The following is a 27,208-nucleotide window of genomic DNA, read 5'->3' on the forward strand; positions in this document are numbered from 1 at the left end:
TTTCACTGACATGAAATATCCCGCTAGATGACGCACTGCGCTCCTGTGGACAGGATGTGGTCAGCTTATCTTCCCCTCTTTTCCTCATCTGAGAAGCTGGCTGTGTGCTCTGGCTTTCATTGCAACACCTTCATTACCCCGACGGCCTTTCCCAGACGCTTCCTTATGTCACAGCTCAGCCCACGGGATGCTAACGCGATGGAATGGCTCGTAAAGGTCAGCGCCACTCAGGGGATGCACTGGGATGTCTGGATTCCTTCTGGATTCCCCTCGCTCCAATGAGGTTGGAATGAGGGAAGGGGGGCAGCAAGGCTCCAGGTGCAGCCCACCCCAACCTCCACCCACCTCCCCTATGGGCTCAAACCTCGCACACACCACAGGGGCAAGCAGGTGGTCATGAGCCACGGAGCTGCTGTCAGGAATTTTCTCCACCGTGGTTTGAGGTTATGTATTTCATTATTTTCTTCAATCTCCCTTTTCTTTTCTTGAAAATAATCGGTTTGCTCAGATTCTTGTGGTGAAAAGCTTCCAGTAAGTTCCAGTGTGGAATCTAGGCAGAGGGACAGATTATCTGCCTGCAGTAGGACACCTCACTTAGAGCAGCCTAATAACATAAAAATGATATATTTTAAGTCCTGCTCCCTCAATAATACCTTTTAATGTACTCAACTTATTTTAACATTATAAATAAAAGTGTTGGCACACAGCGAGGTTTCTTTTGGAAGGGGGAACGATGTGCTCTCCAGCTCCATAGCTTCTCCGAGCTCCGGTTGCCAACCTTGGAGCTGGAAATCCAACTTACTTTAATAAGCAAAATATTCCATTTTCCATGTATTGTTGATCTTCAGAATGGATCCAGTTCCTGGGAGTGACGATGAAAGGCTGCAGAGTTCTTCAGAGCAAGAGGTGAAGCTCATCTAAACCACATTACAGCCCATTGCTATGGGGTTCTGACCATCTCTTGGACAGTCTTCCCTTGGAGGAGCAGCTCCAGTCTGCTTTGACGGTCTCATCTCCATCAGCAGCTGTTGAAGGTTTGGTCACTCCTTCCACTCCGGTCTCCTCACCACAAAAGCCAAAAGATAATTTCAAACCCACATCATCCTGTTGCTTGGAGTCCCAAAACATTGGAAAACTGGAAACGCAAACCCAAAACTTGGTACCTTGAGCTCATCTTTTAACGGGGGAGGTTGAAAACAGCCCTGAAAAGATACTATCAGTGGTGTTTTCCAGAGCTTCATGAACAAAACTTTCTCTACTTTTTGGTTTTTAATAATTCCAGTGAAAATTGGAAGCTCTGGGAGAATTTTTCCACAAGTACTAACACATTGCCTACATATCCCCTTGGATGCAGGTCTGTTACTGCAGGGATGGCTCATGCGGTGCTGACAGTGCTAAGCACCTCGGTCTCCAGGAAAGAAGAGCTGGGAGCCTTTTGCTGGAGGGAAGGGGGGGGGGGAAATAGAAAGAAAGAAGGAAACTTGGCAACTTTGAGCTGACTGGGGGGAACGAGGCCGTATCGCTAGCACCCGTATGCACAGATGGCCGAGAATACAAATACCTACTCATAATATGGCTCCAGATGTACCAGAAACTCACTATTGCCTTCAGGCATTCTGGAGGCAGGTTGGCTCCCCAGATAAATCACTTTGTTGCTTCCAATGACTTCATCTCAAAGAAGGGTGGCCACTGGGCTTGGGGGGGTTGCTGGCAGCCGTGCTGAGCTGCTCTCCAATATTCCCTGGCTCAATCATCTCCCCAAGCCCCATTATCTCCAGTCGTGCACAGAGCTCATCTCGCTGCTCCATGGAGATTCCCCAGGCACCGGCTTCCATACGATAGGTTTTTCTTTTGCCAAAAAAACACTGAACAACATTGACCTCCACATTCTGGCATCACCGCTTCTCATGGAACACGCGTCTACTTTCACATCCAACTAGGATAACTGAGGCTGTTTTTGTTGTAATTCTGATACAGCTGCATGACCGAAGAGTCATAGATGGAGCTGTTATGGAGTAATTGACCTGGTCCGCTGCTCCCCAGAACGATGATCGCAAGCAGACCAGCTGAAGGGTGGGTGTGGAACTGGCGCTGCTAAACCAAGGGGTCCCCACCCCATCAACTTCTCCTTCCCCCGTGAGCTCTGCGTTAATAAAAAAGGGTGTGCCGATATTACGCCAACAAACCAGAGCGGGATTTCAGTTGCATAAAGCGGGTGAGCAAGTGCTTGGGGCCTGGGAATGGCAATGGAAAGATGCCCTGGGATAACTCTATCCCAGCATCTGTATAGCAATGCCGGTTCAAACCAGGCAGTCCAGGTGTGTCCATTTGCACCGTACCTTATCCTAATGCTCATGGCATTGCTTTCTCCAAGTGGGCTTTGTTACCCAAAGGTCCTACAGAGCTCAGACTCCAAGAAACACGCAGAGTACCCATCACGGAGGGAGCTGAGTTCATGATTAGCATTCCTTGGTGGGACCATAATACAAAAGCTACTCGTGATTTGTAGCGTCCACCCCTGGAGCTGAAAGCAAAGACTGCTGGAACAGTCTCAGTGCAGCCGTCTGAACGGGTGCAGCTGCAAACCCCTATAAAATTCCCAGCCACACCGGCGACGGCCAGTTGCTGTGCCGAAGTTGGACTGGAGCAGAGATCCAGCACTTTGAAGAAGGTACGGTCTGTCTCAAAACATCCATAGTTGGAAACGTGGCTTCGTTCCAGGTCAGGAAAAAACAAGATGAGAATGTTGAGCTGTCTGTGAAGAGGCAACAAAGTCACGGGGAAAGAAATCCTTTCACCTCGAGTCAACCAAAACGTGCTGCCGCACTTTACGCATCACCTACGTGCTCTCACCTATAAGAGCTGGGCAGCCACTTTTAAGATGAAACAAAGGTAGCACACCATTAGAAAAACGTGATGACATTTTCCTTGCAAAGTACATCTCAAAATGAGAAGTCTCCCCCCCCTTTTAAAGACCTTCTTCCCTCATAGACAGACAACTGCAGATTCAACTTCCCACATTGCATCGAGGCTGAGTTACAACTGCTCTATCTCAGCCAGCCCTCCACGCTAACAAATACATCCTGATCCTATCAATCCTTGCAAGGCTTCTGGAATGGCTTTTGTTTATAGAGGCGAGACCTACAGCAGGACACTCAAAATATCTCACACTCTGCTATGCTGCAGTGCCTTCTTGACTGGCATGTTCGAAGACACTTGGAATAGATATGACAAGGATCAGAGCTCACAAACGTTCTCCTGTCACGGGGAATACGCACACAAAGCCAGTAGAGATAAAAGGAAGGCAGGATGGTGAAAAGATGACAGTCTCATGAAAGGCACTGGCATCATCCAGCAACAGGAAAGCCTCGCTGTGGGAACTCTATCCTGTTCCTACAGCTTTTGAATTCAACATCTCACTGAAGTCTCTGTGCAGGAACAACGAGCTCTACAAAAATGAGGGAAGGGGAATGTGCCTGTATTTCACCAACACCAGTTTTCACAACTGTTTCCTCTCCGTGCCCTTTCGTGCCACGCTTACCAACCAAGGAGCTCCCAGGTGAACGTACCAGCACACAACTGTTATCTTCCTCCCTTGCAGGACCACAACTGAGAGGGTAACTCCTCCTTCTGCAAAGGAGGGTTCCTCTTTGCAGAACCACAAGCTGACTTCCAAGCAGACAGATGATACCAAATGAGTTTCTAGGCTGGCAGAAAGAAGGTGAGAACAAACCTGCCCAAATCCAATGACAGTAACAGAGGGAAGCGGGGCAGGCATCACGTTTGGAGAATCATAACTCAATGGCTCACATGGAAGGGGGGAAAAAAAGGACATCCTTGTAATGGTCTCGGAGCCCCAGATTTGATGAATTTATGAACCATCCACATCGCAGCAGGTTGGAAGCACTGACTCGAGGGGGGAAATCCAACCCTCCCTGGAATGTGCCCCAGCTTGGAGATCAACATCATCAGGGACCTCTTCCTTGGCTCAGCAGAAGAGTACGATAAGGAAAGATTTGCTCACGTGCATACTTTTGAGAGGTCTCAGTGTGTTCAAACTTGGCTATACTTCGGCGCTTAAATACACTCCAGACCTGGATGGCTCAAAGGGACAGCATTGTTTGAAATCTCCAGACCTCCAGGAAATAAATGGAAAACTTTTCTACTTAGCATACAACAGGGGTCAAGAGCAGAGCATGTGTACAGCGTGTGAGCACTGGGATGTACATTTAGGAATACAGACTCGTGCATCTACGTTGGAGGGGTCATGGCCTGCTTAATCACTGGAGGACCATCTCCTCCACCCCAGCACATAGCAGGGAGGGAAAACGGGGGGACTGCTATGCTACACATGTGGTCCAGGAAAACCAAAGTCATACAGACTCCCTTTCCAATGCAAGATGATGGATGTGAAGTGATGCATGAAGCCAGCGCAGGCTACATCCCTCCTTGCAGTGAAGGGGAAAGGGAGAAGTGGACTGACTCAGTTTTGCAGTCTGTTCTGCCATCTGCTCCTGGAACAGCAGACTCGTATAGCAGCCATTCTGCAGGGCTTGTGGAAAAGCCACAGTCTGATGCCAATCCTTGTTGGTCAGAGTTTTGGGACTATATTTAGTCCTTTTTGGAGAGAAAAGGGGTGTTATTGGTTGTTACTAGTACAAAAAACATGTGATACAGTCAGTAACAGCATCATGTGATGCCTCCTAATATCCACGCTCCACATTTCTGACCTCCCAAGCAATTTTTAGCATTATTTTTGATTAAACCTTGCATGATACATAAAACACCAACCAAAGAGAGATTTGCTGCGTACTGAAGTTTAGAGCCACCGTGCCCCATGCAGATCAGAGCAAAACAGCTTGGGGCTGGGAAATACAATCCACTACATGATGGGGTTTAACCCATAAATCTATGGTTTCACTGGCACAGCTGCTATGTTGTAACATCAGACTAGACATCAATAAGGAAAGAGTTTGCTGGCACTGTGGAAGCCTATCATGTGGCTCAGCTAATTAAAAACTGACCTCGTCCACAATCATTAAAATGTTGTAATCACATGCCTGCAAGAGATTAGATGTAGAAACAGACCTCCCCGTGCTCCCATAGATCAGTAGATGAATGAGTCTGGCTGAAGGGCCTGATGCTCAATCTTGTTTCTGAGCACACAAGCTCTGTCACAGACGAGGACCCAGAAGTTGGCTGTTTGCTGCTTCCTCTCTCTCCCAGCCCATGCTTTGCTTTTGCCAGGCATGGAGGAGTCACATCAACCTCTTCCTATTTCACCAAGTGATTTTTCCTTGAGCCAGGGTTGCAGCCAGGGTGCCAGGGCTAATATATCTTAAGCAGTTCTAGAGAGGTGATTTAGGCAGGGGTGATAGCATCAGCTATCAGGGGACAGATTCCAGCCCTGGCACTCAATCCTTGACAGGTACATGAAGACAGAGAAATTGATTTTCAATTCTCTTGAAACTCGGTACTCATTCTTACGTTAATCTCTGGAGTGGGCACACTCAGCAGAATGGGAAAAGTTAATTAAGGGCAGATGAAAGATGATGGAAGCAGAAGAATGGATAAGAGGGGACAGATAAGAGACAGTACATCCCTTGGAGGATGGTAAGAAGGTGCACTGAGAGCTCACATATGGGATTTTGCAACCCACAAAACCTCCAGGTCTGTCTGGTGCTTGAAATCCTGATTTACAGACAGCGTTCCTGCCATACCTCCTGGCTTCACCTGCACACTGAGCATCCGTCCCTGTTCAGAAAGGGAAGAGGCAGAAATTCCTCAGAAATGGGGGGAAAGCAAAGGAAAACGAAGCAACAAGAAGTCATGCTCAGACACAAAGAGCCTATTTACCTAACTGGCTAATAACCAGAAACACAACGTTTTATACATCCCTCGCTTCTTCACAAGCTCATTATATTTCTGCTGTTGGAATACCTGCACTCCTACACATTTACATGCTTGGTTGCTCTTTTCAAGCTCAGGTCCAAGGAGCAACCTGTGGACCCCAGTATCCCAATGGGATTCTGCCCTCTGACAATCTGGCTTGCTGGTTTAACTGGGCATGTCACTTGTGCATTCAGAGAAATAACACTGAGCTCTTCTTATTTCCTTGCTTTATTCCTCTTCTGATGCTTTTAAAATCCATTCTGAAGGAAACTGCTCCAGAATGCTTAAATTCATCCTGCCTCCGGATTCCTTCTTATTGTGCTTCGTCCCTTATGAGATGAACTTACTAGAATGGAGGGCCATATTTCAGGCAAAGGCATTCAGCCGATTTATATAATGGCGAGATATTTTCCATGTGTTTTGTATGCCTCTTAACACTTCTGTTTGCTTTTTTTGACCACTGTTGTGTACGGAGCCAAAGGCTACAACTGAGCAACCGCAAAGAAGTTTAAGTACTTCTTCCCGATTAATATAATAAACTTCGAGGAGAAAAACTGCAGAAGCAGCTCCAATTATTCCCTCTGCTGTGGCTCACTTGGCATTTGTCAGTACAGAATTCAATCTCTCGTTAGCTTATTTCAGCTCCCTCCTAGCACCCAAAGAGCACTTGCTTCCAATGCCACGTTGAAGCTGGAAGTAACCCAGCACTGAGACCAGACAGCCAGGGGCTATTGCACGTCCCATCCCACTGGGCTACTGCTGGGGATGGGGGCAAGAAGGGAATTACCCTCTTAAAAGCAGTGCGAACTGAAATACAGCACAGCTATAAAGTATTTGCTGGGTGCAAAAGAGTGAGCTCCAAAGGAAGGAGACTGCATGCACGCAGTACCTTCACCTTATTGGCTGCTTAAAAAAGCCAGCACATTAACCAGCAATGCATTGCAAATGCAGATACTCATCATTCTGAACCCGTGCATTCCACTTAAAGAAGAGCTCAAGGTCTTCCAAGTGTTTCCATGAAACCAAAAATCTGACTGCTTACGATGTTTAAATGGCTAATGGGAAATCCAGGCTCAAACCAGACACAAGGGAGTCAGCCTTCAGGAAGCCCACAAACAAAAGGGAATCAATTCCTTACAAGGGTAGACAACGGTAAGACAAGGGGAAATGGTTTTAAGTTGAAGGAGGGAAGAATTAGGTTGTATGTCAGGGGGAAGAGAGTTCACCACTCAGAGTGGTGAGGTGCTGGAACAGCTGCCCAGTTGGATGCCCTGTCCATCCTTGGAGGTGTTCAAGGCCAGGTTGGATGGGGCCCTGGGCAGGTATTAAATGTGGAGGTTGGTGGCCCTGCCTGCAGCAGGAGGGTTCAAGATTCATCATCCTTGAGGTCCCTTCCAACCCAAGCCATTCTCTGATGCTATAAAGCCAGGGCACCCCGGGATAGAAGACAATCTTCAGTGGTTCGTACAGAGGAGAATACAGAAGAGCAGAATATGGGCATGAACATGTTGTGCAACAACACCGATTTCTTCAAAACTGTCTTAATGAAGACTTATCTTCCAATCTATGAGCTACAGCTCTGAAACATCCTCTCCGATTGCAGCCAGAAACACACTGATTTCTTAACAGATGTTGATAATTATTTAGAATTAGTATTTAACTAAACTCAGGCATACGATGTCCTCCGCAGCCTGGTTTAGCAAAAAAACCTATCTGACTTGGGATGTGTCTCATAAGGTTCTTTCTTCCATTGCTGTACAACAGAGAAGTTTGTCTCGGTAATTGCAATTACCTGAAATTAGGATAATCTCTATAGGAGGATGCAATTGCCAGGGCTGCTTTATCCAAACTAAACTCTATGGCTATTTATATTTAGAGATACCAATTAATACTGTGCTTTTGTTTTGCTCTCTGAAACCCATTAAAAGCTGCAGTTCTCGGTTCAGCGCCAACCTGAATGACTTTATTTCTTGGAAGGACGCACACTGACTGGCACAAAGACAGTATTTACCCTGGATCCCAAACACTCTGTGTCAGGATTTCAATGTGTCGCTCCCTGGGAGTTCACAAATACCCCAGATCTTCTACTGAAGGAAGTGTCCACCAGCGTGCCAGGATGCTGCTTTCTGCTCCGCCACGCGCCAATCACAAGTGGAAATTCTGCATCTTGCAATGGGGAAACACAATGAGGAGGGCAGTGTCTCCTACTTCACTCTCAGGTTATTTCTACTCACATCTCCCTGGACACGCTCTATCGCACGCCATCCTTCCCTCTCATAGCCCCAAATCTAACCTGCAGTTCTTCTGTTCCCCATCCAGCCTAACTCTCTCTCCTGGCAAGAACGCTTCCTCCTCTACATCTCTTCCAATATCAAATGGAATTTTACTTGTCTTCACCTGACCGGCTAGTCACGCAGCCCTTTCCTTGCCAGAAAGCTCCTTTCAAGCCTCACCCAAGTAAAGCTCTTATTGCTCTTCTGCGCTATTTCCTTGCGCCATGCAAAGAACACGCTACGGAAAGATAGCTTTGCATTCTTGCACAATTTTCTATTCTAGAATGCAGTTCTTCCATCATTCTGAAAAGCAGAAAAGCTCTTAAATAGAAAGACCAGCTCCCAGAGGGCCGCTGGATTTACTGAGCATTGACAGTGCTCGTACAACAGAAGAGAAAGAGGAGCTCCTTCTCTGAAATGCACATGATCTAAACTAGAGATGACAGGATTACGGCTGCGTTAAGCAGTGATCTGGCACTGCACAGCCCCCAGAAGATGACATGTTCCCAATCCTTACAGGCCAAACAGACGTACAGTATAAAACAAAAACTCCAAATGAAACGTTTCTTGGAGAATTATATATATAATTTTTTCCCCCCCTTAAATATTTCGGCACCACTTCAGCCTGTTATTTCAGCATAAGGCTGGTCTCTCTGGACACAAGGTTAACTCCATGTCTTAACTGAGGAACGTGCTTCAGATGCACTGCTGAACTGCGACCCCATAGATGATGCTGGGTCAAATAACATGCTTACAGCAGGGGAGGCTCTTGAATCAGAGAGATCTAGCATGAACCAAGATCCAACCTCCCAGCTGTGTAGAGTTCAACTCTATTGCAGAGGTCAGCACTGCCTTGACTGAGCATTAGGTACTGATCCAATTAGTGCAATAGGCAATGTGGAGATGGTGTTAAATGAGGTTCAGGCTACCAAACACAAGACAGAGTCAAGAGGAAGGCTTTAGGTATCCCATTTTATACCAGCATACTTCCTAACACCAGCAACTTTGTGTCAGCCCAATGATACATAAGGTTTTTAATTCCAAATCCAGAGCTATTGCATACCCCAGTTACACCACAGTGCAACAATCCTGACCAGGCAGATTAATTTCCCAAAGATATGGCAATAAATGGCTCTTAGAGCTGCTAACCCACTAAATAATAATGTATTTTGTGAGAAGTCAACAAACGGGTTTGGTAAAGGGTCCAGTTCTTCAGCATTCTGGACATCCACGTTATAAAACCCCACTCACAACTTGAACACAGCCTCTGCATTAAGACCAGCACAAGTTTTGGCTCCCAATGAGCAGCTCTAGAACCTCAACTTACTATAGAGCCCTCCCATCAGAACCTTCCGTTATAACTACTCTATTTCAACTGCCATGTGTTCCCAGCCCTTATTTGAGTCCTTTCTCAAACTCATTATGCACCTACACATGGAAATACACAGAACTCATTTTGCCTTTGGGACCATAAGGCCAAAAGGGAAGAGGCACCCAATGGTCACGGAGAGGACTGGCACATCCCCTTAGCTACGTCGTTCTCATGCTCCTTCAGCTCTACAAATGGCAGAGCTGTTGCACAATAGGCAAAAATAAACGTGCTCGGAGACTTTTTATCTTAGCAAAGAATAAAACGCGTCGCTTTCTGATAACATCAAAAATCCACAGAATGGGAAAACTCGAGGAGGAAACCGAACGCTGTAAAATCCTGGAAAACAATTAATAGATTTTTCTGTGCTTTCATAATAGCATTCACTTGGGTAACCATAAAAAATGATTATTATGGTAATAAAACAGGATGAATAATTTATTATAAATCGCAGACAAACTGTTCCCTTCCAGAATTCTAAGACGACTGCCTGCATATGAAAATAATCTCTTCAATGCGTTTGCTTGCCCCAACTGTTGGGAAAGAAGACGTCTGCCATCCTCTATAGTTTTATTGGATTCCTCTTTTCCAAAGCTTTCCTAGGGAATTCAAAGTCATAACGCTGATCCTATTGGCATCCCGCTGTATCTGCGAGATTGCTTAACCTGCTTCCTCCCACTTGTTTAGCACAGGGCTCGGTTTTGCTGCCTGCCGTATTCTGGAACACACTGAACAAGTTGGGAAATTACTTGCTGACCCCCTCCCTAATATTGCACCTCCTCCACAGAGGATACTCATACTCAGCATACACTTGCTTGCAAATCTTGACTGCAACAACAGCATTTAGAACTGCTGGCATCTTTCTATACAGACTGACCATCACAGTAACAAGTGAAGGTCTAGGGAATAAACAAACGAGTTACTTGCCAGACGCTGCACTTGGAGGGGGATCTTTTCATCACAGAGCTCATTTGTTAAAGCCTTTTGCAAACCCAGGTGTTATTAAGCACCCCACAAAGACCAACACAAAGGGGCCATCCTGGTGCAGTTCTCCAGCCTCACCATAGCCTACTTCTATCCCCCTCTTCAAGTCTCCACCACCACCAATTGTTTTCTGTTCTTTCTTCTGTTGCTCCTTAGATCTACATCTTGCCTATCTTGGGTCATATATATTCTTTCCCCTGGTGACAGACATATGGAAGTTGGGTTTTCCAAGGGGGAAGAGGAGAGATGCTGCTCAGCAGGGCAAGTTCTAAAGATAACCCGAGTCCTGAGAGGGACACACAATAACCCTATGGTTACTACATGAGCAAAGCCATCCTCCCTTTGTATCTGCTATGGCAATAGGCTCAACAGAAGCCCTGAATTACCATAACATGGGAATTACCAGTGAGTACAAACACAAGCAATAAGCAAAGCTCCTTCCAAAACTAACAGCCATAACTCACTATTGGAGACCTAACAAATTACCTATTGAGAAAAGTAGAAGCCTGATCTTAATAAAGCATAACTGCCTGGTTTGGCTTCCACAGACGTTAGAAATGTTCACAATCTGGAACTAAATGGGCCTAATCTGAACAGCAAATAGGAACCATCATTTGGGCTCTATCTGTAACCCTCCAGTTCAATTCACAGCTCATTTTTTCTGGAGTTCAACAAGCTACACATAAACCTTCGAGAAAGAAAAAGGATTCGCTTCGTGTCTAATGCAATCCATTAAATAAGTCTTCACACACACACACGCGCCATCATAAAATTCAATTTATTATAGTTTGTAAAATGCGATTCCCCTCCGTGATAATTAAAAAGATATTGTAATAAAAGCCTTCGGTCTTCATGCACTCGCATTTGTCAAGATCTGATTTTTATCTGAGCAGAAAGATTATAAGGACACGGAATCACTCGTACATCCCTCAGGCAGCCATAGGTGAGCCACATCCATAACAGGAAATTGAGTGCCTGAAGATCCCTGCACCTCTTCCAATGCACACAGGTCCTTGGTGTGAACAGGGGATTAACTCTGCTTTGGTTTCAATGGCAAGCTCAGAGCTGGTGCTACAGGAAAGGGCAGAAGAACCAGTGGCACGACACTGCTCCATCCAACCTGTGCTGTTAGCTACTATCCTGGATCTTCCCCTACCTGGTTTCCAAAAGAAGGAGCCCAGTAGTTTTCTATTGAGCTAAAAATGCGTGCAATGCACAGTCATTTCTCCCTGACTCAAGCAGAAACAGAAGGAGAGCTTCCTCATGCACGCTTCCAAGCCTACCTTCAATGCCAGAGAAACCTCACACTATTTTGGCACCTTTGCAGGGCACGGCACCATTCCTTTGTGGCTTTTTCCTGGCCCCTTCTCCCTCTCCTGACACATCCACACACACAAAACCCAGCCGGGACTCCAGCCCTGTGCTCAGCCACACATGGGAAAGCCCATAGAAAAGCTGCCCAGGGATGCAGATGGCCCCATCCCTGCAGACACCCAGGGTCAGGGTGGAGGGGCTCTGAGCACTGATGGAGCCATGACTGCCCCTGTTCATTGCAGGGGAATGGGACCAGATGGCCTCTAGAGGTCCAACCCAACTCATTTCTAGGTGTCTTTATTGCACAACTAGTCAGAAAGCACCACAGTATTCCCACCCAATCCTCTTGTCCACACAACACCTACATAAAAACACAAAATCTCTGTAAAGAATTTAAGAGCTCAAAGCAGGATACCTCAATCCAGACAAGTCACTGTCGAAACAGAACACAAACTGTGAGCTGTTTGGAAGGGAGCCTAAGAGCAAAGCATGACAATAGATGGAGACTAAAGAACACAAGGACCATTGCTACCATATGGAGGCCGGTATTTGCTTTGCAGAATCCAACCACCAAGATCATTTATTTATTTTTGCACAGCATCAGGCCAGGACTGAAAGGGAAATCATGCAAAGAGCAGCACAGGAGACAGCATAAAGGCTTGTCTCTTTTGCAGAGCAAACTAACTGCACTATGCATTCAAACAGCCCCACTGCAACACCAAGTGATAATGCAAAGAAACACCGTACAATACATATATTAACGTTCAGGCTTTTTAACAGCAGTGCCCTGGAATCATCATCTGCAGTTCATGGTGTGTGAGCAGAGCTGCTTCTGCCTGTGTGCAAACGGGTGACGTTGATGCTACCTGTGATGTGTGAGCAGAAGGAAAACAGGTGAAACCTGCAAGCTGCTCTCCCCTACTCCAGAAAGTCACGCAGTGCACTGGTTTATCAATTAGAAGGACACAGTTGCTCACAGAGCTTGAATTAACCACTCACAAACACCTCCAAGGCCACGAAGCCTCACAGAAAAGCAGGCAGAGCAAAGCATAGAGATGGTCAGTTCTAATCCAGGGCTCCAGAAAACACATCTGGTTCTGAGAAAGGCCATCGCTTGCAGCTCATCTCTGTGCTGCACACGAGAGGGCACTGTTCTGTAGCTCAGGGGTTGGAGCACCCATTAATTGCACTGCATGCAGATGGAACTCTGTGAGCATCACACAATTAAACCTCCTCCAGGGAATTCGCTGAGCAGCCAAAGGCAAATCCAGCAACTGGTTCAGCATCTGCAAACACCCTCAGGTGATCACTTGGGTGAGCAGCGCTGCCCACTTGAAATGAACAGAAAGTGAGAAGAAAAAGCCAATTATCACACTATGGAAGGCAACAGTTTTTTGCTGGGGGTATCAGTGCTGGACGTGGCACAAAGAGCTTCAGAGGAGCACAAGGTCCAGCCCAGGCTGGGTAAGCAATTAGAGCTTGGCTGAGTATTTCAGGATGAAACAAATGCTCTAATTTGAGCATGTGAGGCTGAAGGAGCCTCTAATTGAATCCAGCAGTAAAGAAACTGGCTGCAAAGCAGTGACACCACCAAGGCCACAAGGCTTGTGCATCAGGCAGAGGAGAGTGTTAGCACTCCCAGGACCCCAGTCTGCTGTTAGCTGGGTGCAGGGGACATGGAAGGAGCAGAAGCAGAGCAGCAAAGCAGCAAGCAGGTGTACGAGGTTAGGAAGCACACAGAGCTGCAGCTCCTCCAGAACAAACACCACAGAAGTTCCCTTACTTTAGCAAAGCCAGATCTGCAAGACAATGCATGGGCTGTGCTTTCAGCTTTGTCCCCCCATCTGACAAGCCTCTCTGACTGCTGCTGCTGCATCTGCCACATTCATCACTCTCAGAGTACAACACACATCACTGCCCACAGCCTTCCTCCCCTCCACCTGTAACTCACCCAAACCAAATTAGCAGGAAAGACACTTTTACTATTTAAAGCACAGGAATCCACCTCTCCTTCCTCCCCCCCCCCCTTCAAGTCCCACTTTTAGGCTTCCTTATTCCCCCTGCAGCACGTGTTGACAGATGCTGCATTCCTCTCATTGCCATATGTTTCTGCAACAGGGGAAAGACAGCGGCAGGCTACGGCCTGGAAACATGAGTGAGGCAGGAAATTGCTATCTGTTCATTTGATATAAAGAGAAATATATATTCACGGCTTCTCCAAAGACAATAGCAATAGGAACTGGGGCCAATGCCTTCGGATCCGATTACCTGCATCCCAAAGCATGTTATTACTCCCTTCTTCACCTATGAGATTTACAAAGCTAAAATGCAAGAGGCCAAGCCCCGTATCTGCCTAGTCATCGTGTCTGCCTCTCATATGCTTTTCTCCTCTTTGTATGAAAGAAAAATGAGCCCCTCACCATCGGACGAGCAGAGCATTGTAGGCAGGTTCCCCAGTACTACTGAGCACTGGTGACCACAGGCAGCTCATCTCTCCAACCTACACAGCATCTCTCCATCCTACACAGCATCTCAGCCCATGCCAACCCTCCACGGTAGCCCAGCCTGTCTCCCATCATTCCATCCCTCCAACCCACACGGCAGCTCACCCCATCCATCCTACACAGCATCCCAGCCCATCCCTCTGCCCCAACCACCAACAGGACATCCCAACATCCCAGCAGGAGATGTTGTATGAAGCTCCTGGATGAGAGGCATCCTGCAAGTGCCAAGTCAACCGGCCAGTGGAGGCTTTCCTTGTATTGAATAACCTGAAGATGGCCTCAGTCCAGCAGTGTTGTGTGTTACCAAGGACAAAGTGCATGCCTGGAACAAAGATTTGTTGTCCTTACGTGGCCTGTGAACTTCCTGAACTCATCTGAGCCTACGAATCAGGAGTTCATCGCTGCATGCCACACCGAGGGGTATTCACGTCTCCCCTGACAATGCTCTGTATTGCTACGGAGTCATTATATCATCATCTGCATTTCAGAAAGATGTTTCAAACATCTGGTTAGCTTTAAATGCACAAAACCACATGCACGCATCAGTGTTCTTCACGTTAATCTGCTTCTCCCGTTATGAGGGAACACAAGAGCAGATGAACCTCAACGACTCCTGACTGATGGACACTGTTTACAGTTCAGATGACAACACCAAGGTATTTCCTCTCCATCTGCAGCCAAACAACAACAACAACGAACAAGCACCACCAGAACCCCTCATCACCAGTCATGGAGCCCAACCCTGCTGTCACAACCCCAGGTCACAAGAGCTGCAGAGGTAATAACATCACAGCAACAAACAGCATCCTTCATCCCTATTCCAAAGGGATGCAGATGGAGAACATTATTTTACCTATTGCTTAGAGGCACTGAGCTCCGATCTGGGAACCATTTAACGCAACAGTGATGATTAAACTAGAACGTGAGCAATCTCCTGCTTGCTCAATTCCACCATAATAGAAGCAAAACGGAATTTGATCAAGAAGAAAAGTGAGCTCCTGTCATGCTGCCAGAAAGGCACTGTTGGCTGAAGGGACTCCATAGAACAAAGCATCAATGAGACAGGCACAGATCACTGCCCAACTCCACCACAGCACAGCACGAGAACAAGAAATCACAAGCAACGTACTTGATACTGAAAACATCCTTCTACAAAAACCCTGAAACATTTCCTTTTACTAAAAGGAACGCTTCCTTCAGGGGATGACATAAGAGATACTGGGAGAGTGGGGAAGGGGGAAGATGATCGCCACTAGAAGCACCTCTTCTGATAAGAGCTCTGGGAAATAGCAGGGTGTCTACAAGCTTGGTGTTTCAAAGAGAAGATAGAGATGAAAGGAAGGATAAATACACCAAGAGCTTCCCTCGCCTCAACAGTCAGCCTGACCTCAGAGCTCCTGGAACAAGGTGGAATAAAACACATCTCTCTGCAAAGACAACTTAAGATACTTAAGAAAAACTGCTTTATTCGACCAGTCCCATCCCCAAAACCATCACTTCTTTCCATCAGAATATAACAGCAGTTGCAAAGCTTTAAGGGCAAATGCACTGGAGTCCTGCAGGGACGGTGCTATCCTTCTGACCTCCTGCAGCACACCGACCACTGCAGTCATCCAAGCACCCAGCCGTGTGAAGCCCAAGAACTGAAGCCCTACAACCACAGCTTCATTTGAGCTCTTGTTAAACGTCCCTCCCTGAGCACACAATGTCTATTTTGCCAAGCATCAAGAGGTGGTAAATCCTCTGTAGTATTCAAACACATGCTTCATATCTAGGTCAATGTATTGGTTTCTGCTTCCAGCTAGGATTCACATTATAACATTTCCTTGTTTCCAAAGCTTCTCCCCCCAAATATCCCTGTGCATAAATATCCAAATCACTTCATTTCTTTTCCCCATGAATTCAATGGATTAAATATCTCACTTTCCCCAGCTCTCACATTGTTTGCCTATAGCTTCCCCCTTGCCTCTTAACTACATTGACAGCTCTTTTCAAAACAAACAAGATCTGACCCACAGCTTGACGAGAACACACATGACCATGACCTTTTTTTAGCACTGGGACCTCATTTCGTGACAGCCCTGTCCCTTGATACGAGCATTTATTTTCCCCACCAGCCCCATAGGTACCGCCTGCTTGCACAGCTCTCAGATATGGAACCACATCTGCATCAAAGCACACTGAGTTCCCGTGGGCTGAGCTTACCAAAGCCTTCCAGACCACATGGCATCGCTTCTGCGCTCCCTGCTCTGTGCTTCCCAGCCAAAGCATGAGCTGTACAAAAGCTTTATCAGCAGTAATTCCATCTTGACTCTAGGTTGCTGATGAGACGATGGAATAACAATGTGCCAAACTCCGCACGGCCCAGCTAGCAACCTCTCTGATTTCATGAGGGTTCCCTGATGATGACTATTCTCTCAGATCTAACAGCCAATTCTTAATCCACTTGGTATGTGTGCTTGATGCTGTAAAACGCTAATTGCTTTCTTAAGATTCAAGTCCAGCGCTTCCAAGAAGTACCTAACTGTATTTTACCCACCTCTATCAACCAAGCCCTGCACAACAGTTGGCCTCCATTAAAAAGCATCCAACAAAACCCACGTTCGCCCACAACTGGAACAGTTTATCGGGGCTTTCTTCTCCTCTACAGAGAAGCTCCCAGGAAAGCAGAGCAGCCAACCAAGCAGCAATACTTCACCCCATTGGGAAGCCCAAACTATCTGGGTGTCAAAGGCAAGAGCTGCTTTTTCCAAACCAGAAAACCAGATTAAAGCATCCATGAAAGCAGGGCACTCAGAGCAGAGAATTCAAGAACCCCATGAGATAAACCATCACTCCATAACGGCTCTCCAGAAGCACACGCATTAATTGGTAACAGCCTCAAGAACACTCAGAATTGAAAGGTAAAGAAAGTCTTCATATTCCCCTCACGCTGGTCAAATACAGCTCTGCTCATTTACCCTGCAAATCCAGCCCTCAGTTGAAGCCATAACAAGCTACAAGCAGCCCATCTACACGCTCCCTATCATCCAGCTCTGATGAACAGCCTACATGGGCAAACCCAATGAGTCCCTACCAGTCTGGGCCACCAGGTGCCACTCAATTAGGGCAGATGCTTTCATTCCCATCCCAGCCTTGACGATCAAAGGCTCTGGTATGTTACAAGTCTTCCCAGCCCGCCCGCCAGTTGCCCACCAAACAGCTATAAACGTTCAACAGCTCTCTCTCTGCTGAGTAATTGGGAGAGAATTCGCCAACGGCCGCGCGAGCGCTTTTCGACGTGGATCCTCTAGTGAATATTTACTCGCGCAGGCATGCGACGTGATGTTGCTTTCCCACAAATGTTCCTGCCAATGCAGATTTGCTCATCTGAAACAGTTGGGGAATAAACAAAGACGTGTGGTCAGAACGAGCAGCGCAGCGGATCAGCGAATTCGAGATGGAATAAACGTCGATGGTGGATGAGCCCGAGCGCGGCGAGGAGTGGCTCGGTGCCCACACACTCATCATTTGCTCAGCAATTTGCCTTCCCTGTGTCAGATTTGCCCCCTCTTGCCTCCCTTTCTTCTCCCCTCTCTGCTCCTGCAGCCAAACCCTCGTCTCCAAGCGGAAATAGAGGAATGTAACGTAGAGTAGTAAATACCAATAAGAAAACATATGAAAACGATCACATAAATGGGTGAAGCACTTCGTGCAGTTTAATTGTATAGCCAGAACTCAGCATTGCCTCACACCCTGCGGTCACCAGGGAGTACCGTAACCTAAAAGCGATGAAAGGAGGTTGAGGATCAGTTTGACAAGAAGTATTACAGCGCTGCAGACGCTTTAGGAGTGTGGGATGTCTCAGGTCACACAAGGGGCTTTCCTCCTGATGGGATTCATCTGTGATAAGAAACAGCTGGGAAGGCAACCCCAACCCTCTGCAAGGGCACAGCAATGCAGGAATGCAATGGCACAGCAATGCAGGAATGCAATGGCAGCCAGCAGGAGAGCTGGTGGCCTTTGTGCAGCCTTGGCCTCCTACACCTGCAACATCTCTATCACTTCAGCAGGGACAATGCAAGACCTCCTCGTGCTGCACAGCTCACTCCAAACACCACAATATCCAGCCCCTATTTCCTTGAGCCCCATCACTCTCTGGTTTCCATAAGCACAAACATCACGCGGCAGTTAGAAAACACAGGACTTCCAAAAGCAAGGTTGAACACCAAACATGGATCCATCAGACCACACAGGGTCTTATTTTCACTTCATATCCCTTCAGAAAGCACCGACCAACCCAACAACCAACTGCACTTTTGATGAGAGGAAATAAAAAGAGAAGTACCTGGTGCTGGCATTCAGGAGATGGGATCACACAGGGCAGAGTCGGAGCATCGAATCAATAATCCTGTCCAAAATGAGAAAGAATAATCAATACTTCTTCAGAATTGAAAATAGAAGATATCTGATTCAAAGGCTTTCGAGTAGAATAGCTTTGGAACACTCTTGTTCATTAAGGAGGAGGAGCCTTGGGTCTCTCTAAGCCATGAACTCTGTCCTGTAAAGGAACAGCCATTAAGGCCTGTAATAATACTGATCACTCACCCTCCTGCGATGGTCCAGAAACAAGATTTTTGCTCTAAGATATGCCTTTAAAACAAAAACCACCAGATGGGGAAGCTAACAATAAAGCAGAAACACCTGCAACCATCCTGGTTTGTTGTGGCTGCAAGAACAGGGCTCAAAACCCAAATGCAATGGGGAGCCAGGTTAACTCCTTAACTGCTGGACATGAGAAAGGCTTTTCTTTTGGGGACTGGAACAAGATGATCTTTAAGGACCTTTCCAGCACATGCCATGCTATGATTCCAGTCCCTACAGCGAGTGGACAGGAGTGGCAGCATCCCCACCATGCTCACCCCATTGCTGCTCACCAGAGCCCAAGCTGCCAACTCCAAACATCAGATCATTGCTTTAAGGACTCAACACCCCAAGGCTCACATCAGTCTGTTACAACTAAAGAACATATCCCAAGCCACTCGGATGGTAGAGAAATCCAGAAAGCAAAGATGACACTCAGAGAATCATTCAGGTTGGAAGAGACCTCTGAGATCTTCAAGTCCAACCTGAACCCATCCCACCGTGCCCTCTCAGTGCCACATCTCCATGGTTCTGGGATACCTACAGGGATGGTGACTCCATTACCTCATTAGGCAGCCTGTGATGGTGGCGCCTGGCTGCTCTTTTGGAGAAGTTTCTCCTAATATCCAGCCTGGTACAACATGAGGCCATGGCCTCTCATCATTGCTGCTACCTGGGAGAAGACACCCATTCCCACCACAAACTGGTTTCACCCAGAAGCCAGCTGACAGAAGGCAAACTGAAGCACCCCTGCATTGATTTGTCTTCAATCTCACCATCTGCAGCAACTGACTCACAACTTCCAAGTGTGCGGGGCTGGCAGGGCTACAAATCCTACTGACTCATCACATGGATGGGGAATCCCGGGGGTTACGACCACGTCTGGGAGGGAACGTGGCCTCCCCATTCACAGCGGCCATCAGAGACTCCTTCCCAATGTATCTATGGCAAACAGAGCTCTATTGCACAACCGACCACGCAAAGCTTTCTGCTCAAACACAGCCAGCATTTGGAAATCACAGAAAGAACGCCGAAAAGATAAATATTTATGGGCTTTGATGAACTGCAGCACTGAGCTGATGAAATCAGGACTTCAATGTGCTTGGATCGCCCTCCACCCCAAAATGAGCAAGGCTTCATTGCAAATATCGCTGTGCATGTGAGTGATTTATGCAGCCCCAATGGCAGGGAGCACTCGTGGTAGATCAGAGGGCAATCTATTAATTGACACTCAAGACAGCTGTGCTGACACTAAGGAGCCCAGCAGCACTGGGAAGAGAACCTCAACACACACACCAAAACACCTTGGAGCTTCTGCAGTGCAAGAAGCACCAGAACCCTGGTGCAGAACAGCACTGAGGTGCAGCTCCCTTCTGCAACCCTCACTGCAAACTCCCATTGCTTTTCACACTGCATTGCAGTCTCCCTGGCAAAATATATATATATATAAGCCAGATAAGCAATGCCTGCCTACAAGTGTTACCATCACACTTCTAACCCATCTGAACTTCAAAGAGACCAAACAAAAGTGCTCATCCCAGCAAATACTTGCTCCTGCTCCCACCTCCAGCATCTTTCAGGTGTCTGATGATCAGGTTAAGCCACAAAAAGATTGTGCAAATTAAAGGATTCCCCAACAGCTCCGAGGTGGCTGATAAGCTTCTTACCCGCTGACCTTCTAAAGCCCCTGAAATCGATCAGCGAGTGAGATTAAAATAAGAAAGAGAGAAGAAAAAGCAAACATAGGGCAGCACGCTCCAACATGACCCTCTTAAAAGGAAGTAAAAGCTCTCTGCAGGCTCCACGTCCTCTAAGCCCATTCAGTGGGCAGGTAAAAGCCACACTGTAGAGTCTCCACCTAAACACAAAGGCAGAATCTAGGTCAGCATCCTCCTGTAGGGGCTGATATATTTATCGGTGCTGCTCCCACCAGGGTTTGGTTGGCTTTTTGGTGCCCAACAGCTCCTCCCTCCCCCAAAGTCTGCACCAAGGGCCATCCCCAGCAATGGAGCAGCTGCTCCAATCCTCCCCTTAGCAAAGAGCCTTGTTTTGATTTCCCATTTGCATCAGTTTTATGCCCACGTGCCTGGCTTTATTACGTGCATCTCCTCACTCTCCTGACCCAGCACCTCTTCCAGAGATTGCCATCACGCTGTATGAGATCCTTATCTCGAAACAACAACGAAACAAAGAGCACTTTCAGGCTGTGTCATTGCACTGGGAGAGATGGGCTCCAAGTTAACGGCTTGAATTAACGAGCCAGTAAAACTTAAGATGACCTTCTTTGTAGTTGTTGGCACCAGAGGAAACATCCAATCTCCCTTTTTACCTCTTCTCTTTTTGTTTGCGTGGCTTTAGATGGGTGAGCAAAGAGCTGCTGATGGTATCAACTGCTCCATTTCCATTTCCAGCCCTAAGAAAGAGAAGAAAAACCTCCTCCTTCCCAATTCTCCCGCTTCTCCAAGGCAGAGCTTTTGCTGAATGATAAACGGTATAATTAAGCTTTAACGAGGCTGTCCACAAAGCAGCACTATTCAAGCTACGGCTCCCTAGAAAAGGCTTTGCAAAGGATATCGGGGGAAACAGACGCTATTAAGGTCACATTTCAGCAGCATGTGAGTCTATCTCAGCACACGAATCACTCGGGGGGCACAGCAATACCTCTGCTGTGGTCACATTGCTTGGGATTTGCATTGGGTGCGATGCCAGCTGCAGGACCACATCACAACCCACAGCACAGCCCAATACCTCGTCCCATGACCCTTCCTATTGCCTACCCCAGCTGTTAGCTCTTCTATTCCCCACCCAAACAAGCTCCAAAAGGTTCTTTACAGCCAGCGCTGACTATTTAGGAAACGTGCACCCACGTGTCCCGTAAATCCAATAGGGTCGTTTAAACAAAGTAGCACTGTTTGTATTGTGCCCTAGAAGCACAGGAAGCTTTCGAGGAGCACTCCCAGATGGGACAGCCCGGCTCCTCACCCCCAGACTGCAATATTCTGCCTCCAGACAGGCAGGACGAGCAGCGCTTAGGAGAGCTCAGCCACTCAATAGGGATTTCCGAGGCTCCATCAGACCCCAATTCTTCCTATTCAAGACTTGGCTCTGAAAGGACCAGAACTGAGGAAGGGGAGGAGGCTGATATGGAGCAGATTTAAGCTACAAAGCACACAGTGCTGCAGGGGGGTGGGCAGAACTCACCCTCCCACTAGGAACAGCGAGGGCTGCACTTGTTCCCTTATTGCAATGCACAAAAGGCTATTTTTTAGTGGCTCTCTCCGAGTAGAAGGTAACGCGGTGCATCACGTAATTAATTACAATGACTTGGGGGGATGGCCCCAATCATGCATACGGGGTCACAAGGAGAAGAAGAGAGGGAGATAATAGCAGCATCCAGCAACAAGAAGGGACTTGGTACATCCACTGCCAGCACTCGGAAACCATAGAAAGGCCTGGTAAGAAGTAACACTCAGACATACCTACTGGTGATGCTGAAGAGCTCGAGACCAGTCAGGATGAGGCTTTGCAAGAAACAGAGAGCAAAACCAAAAGCCGCTTTGCTGCTAAGGAACGGCCCCCTAAAGCTGCAGCAGTTCCTGTATTCCAAGCTCTCAGACGCAGAGCTGAGGGATAACCCCAGGCAACAAGGAAGGAGCAAAGGGAGCATCGCAGCTGAGCCCCCAGCTCAGGGCAGGCAGCACAGTAGCACCAGGGACCGGAGAGGGAGCCGAACCAAACCACAGCTCAGCCTCCCACCCACGCACCAGGAAATCACAACCCATTAGCGTCAAATAAAAGCGTTTTCAGGACACAAAGGAGACACTTCACTGACCTGCTGAGTTCGTAGGTGCCGTTCTAGGAAAGCAAGGCCGGTGTTGGGAGATGCTGAGATCTGCAGCCAGGTCCCAAAGGAGACGATGAACAGCACGAGGTCACCATCAGCCCAAGCACAGCACCAAGAAACCCAAATCCAGGCAAAAGACTTTCACGGGAGCGAAGGGGCTCCCCGTCCGGCTCCCTTCCTAATGCGAGCAAGGAGAAACAAAAGCTGCTCTACCCATTTGTAACCCCCGGGCAGGGGGAGGGCAGAAAGTGCTCCTCTGCAGCCAGCTGGGAGCAGGGCTGTGCCAACCCGTGATCCCTTCCACCTGTCTGCGGTCACTGATTGCCCACCTGCGTGAGCACGAGCAGCACGAGGGCTGCGCTCGTGGCTATGGGTGCTTGGAGCCACTCTAGGATTTGCTTTGCAGCATGGCCCCCTGTCTGCTCACAATACACGTGCTCCCAGAGCCCCTTGTGCACATGGCACAAGCAAGGGGCTCTTGCAAGCTCTTTCTGCAAGCCCCGGCTAAGAGGGCTGTGTTGCATAGCTAACAGTGGTGACTACGTTGCAAAACAGTTTTGCAGCTGAGAGTTTGCTCTGTCTGACAGCGTTCTTGTGCTCTCTGCTGCAGTTGTGCTTTCCATGGAAGCAAATAGGAGGCATTAATCTCTGAGCAACCCACATAAAAGCTATGAAGAACCTTCCAGAGCGTGCCATGGGTGCCTCTGCATTTCCCAACAGTAAAGAACTTCTTTCTAATATCTAATCTAAATCTACCCTCCTTCAGTTTAAAACCATTTTCCTTCACCCCGTTGCTACAATGCTGTCCCAACAGCAGCGTCCACAGCAAACATTGCTGCTATGGCTCGTAATGTGCTTTACAAGCAGCAGCTGGGAGTGCACACAGCAGCTGAAACGAATCCTTTCCCCACCCAATCCACAGCCCGGGGAACAGGCACAGCTCTCCCTGCTTTCTCCCACCTGAGCTGCTGCACCTTTGCTCAGGATTGGTGCAAATGTTGTAGCCCTGGTGCTGCCCTACAGATGGCTTCCAGTGCAAGAGCAGTGCTGGGAGCTATCAAACACAGCTGCCTTAACCCTGCTCCAAACGTCAGCTTTGAGTTTCCTTCCCACTTCCACTGTTCCATTAAGGGCATTGCATCCCCAAGAGTCAGCAATGGAGCTGATTCCCAACCATCTCCTCACTCCTCCTGAGCCTTTTTGCTGGCTTCAATGCATTCATGGACGTGCAGAAATAGCAGAAGGACCCTGAGCAATCAAAATGCTATTTCTGGATGGCAGCAATGACAGCTCCGCTCCAGCCTGACTAACTTATGGGATGCAGTTCCTATGGAGTAACCTTTCAGCAGGCAGTAATGGTGTCAGTTCTGCTTTTGGAAGAGCAGCGAGGTTGGGAAGTGCCAAGATTCCCCAGCAAAAGGCGGCCAGGAGAAAGCCAGCTGTGACACCCCTACAAATATGCTCTATATGAATGCTGGAGGGCTCGATGGAAACCGGAGAGCACACCTCTGGTATTTGCAGTGTATGCATTTATATTTTTCCGAGGCCAGGGCCCGTTTTTGTGGGGTTGTAAATCAGCCATAATCAAAATGAATTCTCAGCACCAAACGCCGCCCCAAAGAAATCATTAAAGGATTTTATATATATATATATATATATATATAGGTCACTTTTTCACTTTAGGTTCTGCTCCTGATGTTTCATCCCTCACCTGTCTGGTCCTGAGATCCAAGAGCCTGGATGTGAGCTATAAGAAAACAGCAGAAGCAACGCCTGCCCCTGCACACTGCTGAGATAGGTGTGGCGTGTGCAAGCAGCAAGTGCATTTCCCAACCACCCCATGCTATGGAGCAAAGCAGATTCTCCTTTTTATGAGGACAAACCAGCACTCAGCCAATATTTAACGAGTGGAGAGGATTTCCAGCCACAAATGTGAGGCACTGGCAAGCATTGGCCGAGAGAGCATTTCACCTGTCCATGTGTGCATGTGAGCAGTGTTGGCTGGCAAACAGGCATTGCCAGGCTCAGGGTGGACAGCCACCCCAATGTGAGACGGATGGCTGCCCAGAGCCAAGAACCAGGGGGGGGGGGAAGGTTGAAATTGCACTAAAACTCGATCTGCAGAAAATGGGGAAGGTCGAACAGTGCCACAGCAGTGCTGTCTTTCATTTAGTTTTGGACAGGGCACAAACCAGTCTTGCAGGGAGGAACATAGTGCTGATGCCATCGGATTTTTTCATGTGCGTTTTGCAGCTGGCGGTGGGAATGGGGTCGGTGGAGGTCCCTGTGCAGGGACTGCACAGCACGTCCCCTCCTGCAGCACAGGCACGTCCTACAGGCAGCATCCCACAGCTCCTGGCATGTCCAAGTGTCTGCACATCAGAGTAGGAAAGCAGCTCCCAGACAGATTCCTTTGGCTGCAGGAGATGCTGATCCCTTGAGAGGATGCTGCCTGCTGCTCTCCATGCAGGGACACCCTGGCAGCTCCCAATACGATCAGCAACGTGAGACTCATCACTTCTAGCCAGTGCCCAAATCCAACAGCCCTATATCTGGGGAAAAGCAGGAGAAATCCCCTCTCTGCTGGGGAATTCCTGTCCCAGAAACAATCCCAGCACCTGCCCGGAGTGCATTGCAAAGGTTTCCCTTGGATAAGCAGCAGAAAAATTGCAAGGGAAGAACAAGAAGAGAACACTGAGCTGGAGGAGGAGGATGAAAGCCACTTCCAGTCCATTCCAGGGCACTTCCAGCAGGCCCAGCCCTCACCACACAGCACAGCACCTTCCCCCTGCCCCAAGCACATCAGCAGTGCCAATGACATGGGAAACCCCACTGACACCTCCCCGGGTGCTGTGCCTCACTTCCCTCTGCTTTTCAGCTCTTTAGCATTGCAGCATCACAGCCCGGAGCCACGATCCCACCTGCAGCTCAGGCTGGGCTTAGTGTGGGATTCTTCCAGCTCAGGAGTCAGCAAAGGTGAGAAAAGGCAAGAAACAAACAAGCAGCAAAGAAGGCTGCCAGCTAAGAATAAAATTAAGCCGGGGATGATTTCAGACGTCGGAGTTTGCGCCATCCCTTTTCTCATCTGCCCTTGAACAAAGACAGATAGTGAAATACCTCTGGAATAAGAAAATATATATATATATATTTAAAATGTGATCTAAACGCTGCTTGCACAGAGCAGCAGCACGAGATGTGTTATCTCTCTCCCCAGGACAAAGGGCTCATTAATCATCTTGCACTATTCCACGCACCGTATCTTATCTCAGCTTGCTCCCTACGCTCCCTTTCACAGGGCAGAAGTGACAGCAGTAAAGCGTTTGTTCACATCATTATGTATTGATGCTCCTCACCAAAATGGCCTTAATAGAGATAGAGATGCTGACACTGCCCCAGATGGTGGTCACCTCCTGGGTGGGATCTGTCCATGGCACAGAGCTGGGGACAGGAAACAAAACCCTGCAGCAATGAGGAGCAATGTGAGGCCATAAGGGAGGTGGAGCACAGGGGGCACGATGCAGGAATTAAAGCAGTAGAACTCAAGGTCTTTCTCTCTTGGGAGAACAAACCATCAGCAAATAGGGCAGATCAGGTCCTGCCCCAGCAGCAGAAATCTGCCCGATGGCAGCACAAAGTCTAAAGCACAGCATGGATGGATGCAGCTCAACCTCTTAATGCTATCCCATTATCAGCACCCTACACCACTGCCCTGCTGGAAAGCCACTCCTGCAGCACGTGGGAATGGCTGCAGCTGGAGAGAGGCAGCATCACCATGGCTGCACTGGGCTGGGGGTCCTGAAGCACATCCCAACAGCAATGGCCACGAGTGGATGGAGGGCGACATCACCCCAGGAGCAGAGGTTGGGATTAGGGTCCAGGATGGGCATATGCTGCAGCAAAACACTGGGACACACCTTAGGATCACAGGAATCCCTTGCAGTCTCCAGGGTGCAGGCTGACCTCATTGTTCCTACCAGAGGACAGGCTGAAGCCTTTTGCTCCTGTGCTGCAGAGAGCCTCGCACTGCACCCATAGGTGCAAAGCAGGGTCCTGCCTGCTGCCCAGCAGTGAAGCGGTGACCTTCAGAAAGGTGGAGACTGATGAGTTATGAACCCATGGCCGCTCCCCCCGCGGCCGAACTCATGTATACACTTATGCAATGATTTATTTGCATCCTGCACGAAAACAAATGGATGTTTTACATATTTATATCATAAGACAAAGCGATATTTAAACTGATCAAAGACGGCGGCAGATCTGGAGGCGATTAGAGCAAGTGTTTGCTTAACTGAGGTCACGCCGCGCTCGGTGCGGGTGAGGCTGCAGATCTGCTGTGCACATGTGGGTGCATGGAAGGGCAGCAGCGTGCTGAGAGCCCCCAACATCCCTGCAGTGGTGACAACAA

The 27,208-nt window shown here is 48.1% G+C and overlaps 1 long non-coding RNA gene across 1 annotated transcript; it reads right to left on the reverse strand.

The window, feature by feature from the left end:
• Window positions 1-1,502: 1,502 nt before the first annotated feature.
• LOC140257415 (uncharacterized) lies at window positions 1,503-22,966 on the reverse strand. Its single transcript, XR_011905014.1, has 3 exons — window positions 22,792-22,966; window positions 18,664-18,726; window positions 1,503-2,755 (listed from the first exon to the last, which is right to left on the reverse strand). It is a non-coding gene; the product is annotated as an uncharacterized lncRNA (long non-coding RNA).
• Window positions 22,967-27,208: the final 4,242 nt, after the last annotated feature.

The sequence above is a fragment of the Excalfactoria chinensis genome, chromosome 11 (assembly GCF_039878825.1).
Source record: "Excalfactoria chinensis isolate bCotChi1 chromosome 11, bCotChi1.hap2, whole genome shotgun sequence".
Taxonomy (NCBI): domain Eukaryota; kingdom Metazoa; phylum Chordata; class Aves; order Galliformes; family Phasianidae; genus Excalfactoria; species Excalfactoria chinensis.